General features: G+C 42.3%; 1 long non-coding RNA gene across 1 annotated transcript; it reads right to left on the bottom strand.

The window, feature by feature from the left end:
* Nucleotides 1–426: 426 nt before the first annotated feature.
* Nucleotides 427–1799, bottom strand: LOC141819410 (uncharacterized). The gene is made up of 2 exons (XR_012601063.1): nucleotides 1738–1799; nucleotides 427–663 (listed from the first exon to the last, which is right to left on the bottom strand). It is a non-coding gene; the product is annotated as an uncharacterized LOC141819410 (long non-coding RNA).
* Nucleotides 1800–3312: the final 1513 nt, after the last annotated feature.

The raw sequence follows: 3312 nt of genomic DNA, 5'->3' as shown, positions 1-3312 counted from the left end.
GTAACGACCCGGCCCTTCGGCCCCTTGGGCGGCCCAACTGGCGGTCCCTTGGGCGGCCCAACTTGTTCTACCTTATGTCGTCAACCGACAACCCTCGGCCGTGCCGTTACTCACTAGGTCTTTCCACCCCTGGCCAGTGGATTTTTGCCTTCCCCAGGATTCGAATTCTAGACCTCCAGGTTAAGTACTAGAGTTTATGAATCCTGGTAGCCAAGTGAGCGGCGCTAGCCCCGGGAAGGCCGTCCGAAAAATTTCGACAGCATCTCCCCAGTAACCGCGACAAATTCCCTGAATACATGCAAATATACTCAGCCACAGGCGACTGGAATAAGGACTACACGTCCTGTAACTCATCACATCAATGCATCACAACTATATAAGGCCTACACGGCCACACTACCACCACACATGCACAGATACTAGATATGCAATAGAAGAACACATACTAAGCGACAATATCAAAATCCGAAACAACCTCCAATAATAAGAATAAATCCGACACCATACTCTAAGTCAATACTATAAATCCCACAAGAAATAGACTTCATAACCGAAGAAACACCATAATAAAATGATAACCCAACGACTACTGTATACCAAAACCGCTGATGTGAGATAGAGCCAGCTGCCAGAATCTCCAAGCTCCAAGTACCTATCCGTTACCTGGGGAGAAATCAATACAACCCCAGGGTCTGGGTGGTGAGTATTAAATACTCAGTGGGTACAGAAAGAAGTGCATGTAAGGTACAATAGCAGGAACAACATAAGAATCAGCTGGTATAGACTGAGAAGGTAATAACAACAAATGACAGGAAACAGCAAGGATCATGGTAATAGTTATGATATATTCACAGGATAAAATAGGCATAATCCTACTATACAACAGGTACAGAATAATCAGCATGTATCATGCATCAAGGATAAGTCATGGTATATCAGGAACAAAATCATACTATGCAATGGATAAAAAGGGTCTATATGTATCATGTATGGAATGTCATACAAATGCAACAGTCATAGCAACCAAATGCAACAATCGGAAAACAGATGATGAAGATAAACTAAATATATATCTATCAACCTACCAACGTGCATGTAAATACGAAGCAACCATAGCAACCAAAATATCCGTCACTGTCCGCACTCGTCGTCCCAGTCACTCTCCCAGAGCTCAGTGAACTGGGGGCAAGACATGACCTACTGCCAGCTCCAACAACTGACCACTATAGAGAAGTGGAGGGGCAGTGTGGCAGGAGGGCTATGTAGCCAGTCCTGGTCGCACCCCACTGTGGTGCAACCTCTTACCTATGTGGCACCACAACATGATGCAGGTAAGATCCACCAACAACAACAACCACAATGATATGAATGGATGGTGATCATCCTAATATGTAATAGCTACAATCATTTAGCATGTTCAACATAGATCTCTCAAGGATATCATCGGTCAGGGTTACAACAGTTAAGAGTTATCTAACAATAGGTAGGAAATCCTACGATCAACCAGCATATGTCAACAACAAGGTATAAAGGATCAACTAGGTACCAGCATGAATGACAAGTGACAGCAACTTAACATCAGATCATCGTAAGGTCAACAGGAAAGTATCAAAAAGCAGATATCAACAAGCATCAACTGAATAATAGCAACAGAATCAAGGTATCAATATGATGAATAACGACAGAATAATTCATGCACTGAAGGAAGTCTGTATTGACCAAGTACAGGGTACCCACCTGATTGACGAATCGTCGTAATACGAGCCTTTAAATACAATTGGATCCACGAGTCAAAGTCCTGAAATAAAATATCCTCTAATAAATATTCTATTAAATTTTACCCTAAAATAAATCCCAACTGAATCCAACCTAACCACAACCTAATCAAGTTAACCCACTTCCATACTTAGTCACTAATTCTTAAATTAATCTCTTTGTGAATCAGGCATAAACTCTTAATTAATCAACTCTTACTTTAATTACGTTAATTAATCTATTCTCAAATCCATTTACAGTTGATAATAATTAATCTATCTACTTAGATTCTCATCCATTGATAAACCAATTAATAACCTTAATTAATTTATCAAATAATCCATTATCAAATTACCTAATTAAACAGATTAATCCTCAATTAATTAACAATCTAATAGTTATTAAACTAATTGATTAACTAATAATTTAATTAACTAATTAATCTAATAATTAATTAACTCAATTAATTAAAACTAATTAAAGTTTCCTTTACCGATTTAATCGGCAACTTCTCGCGTAGCTCGGACCGGCGGCAGAGGCGGCGTCGGCAGGCGGCGGCGACTCCGGCGTTGGTGGGCGGCGTCTCGAGCGAAGGCAGGCGGCAGGCGGCAGGCGGCAGGCGGCAGGCGGCAGGCGGCTGAAGGGCGGCGAACGGCGGCAGCCAATATGCGGCAGTGAGCAGAGGTAGAAGGAGAACAGAGGAAAGAGGAAGCTCCTGTGTCTTCGTGTAGGGGACGGCGGAACAGGGGGTGGCAGCGTGTGACGGCGACGGGGCGGCGGAGCTCCTCGGTTGCTGTCTCCTCTTCGCGAGCTGGAGATAACTGAAGATGGCGGCGGCTGGATTTTGGCGACGGCGGACAGGGGCGACAACGGAGGCAGAAGAAGAGAAGAGGGGAGGGGTTAGGGCTGCTCGCACGGCCCTCTTATAGCTTCCCTACCTGAGTTTTCCGCCGGCAGACCCGGGCGGCGGCGGACCGGACGCGGCGCGGTCGCGCGGACGCGGGCGCGAGAAAGGCGCGATAGATATTTTGAGGAGTGCACAGTAACCGATTAAAACTTAGGTTTACTGGACTAAACCACCCTTAAAACCTAGGATTTATTGTAACGATTGAACCGATTACTATAGCAAATCGGGTTCAAATCTTGGTTTGCTTGGTTTACTAATCAAACGATCTCCGATTTGACTCAAACCAACTTTGTTGGATTCGTCTTTGAAAGACAAATCTTTTCCTCCATTTTATTTTATCAAAGCCTCTTCCAGTACGAACCAAACCAACTTGGTTCAGTTTGGTTCGATCTTGGTTCGTTGGGTTCACTATCCAAACGATCTCTAATTTGACCCAATTTAATTTTGTTGAATTCGTCTTTGCAAGACGAATCTGTATCTTATATTTAATAATCTAATAGATGTCTATTTTTTTATGATTTACGAGTTTAATCTAATTGTCTTATTAAATAAATTAGGGTTTAATTAGTTAAACCTAATCTAATTTATTTTTTAATCTAATTAACCTTTCTAATCCTTCCTTAACCCCTGATATTATTTATAAATTTAAT

The sequence above is a fragment of the Curcuma longa genome, unplaced genomic scaffold, assembly GCF_044706935.1.
Source record: "Curcuma longa cultivar G26 ecotype Majalengka, Jawa Barat unplaced genomic scaffold, ITB_CL_G26_1.1 contig_5718, whole genome shotgun sequence".
Lineage (NCBI taxonomy): Eukaryota > Viridiplantae > Streptophyta > Magnoliopsida > Zingiberales > Zingiberaceae > Curcuma > Curcuma longa.
Note: the sequence above shows the minus strand (reverse complement) of the source record. Positions and strands in the feature narration are given on the sequence as shown.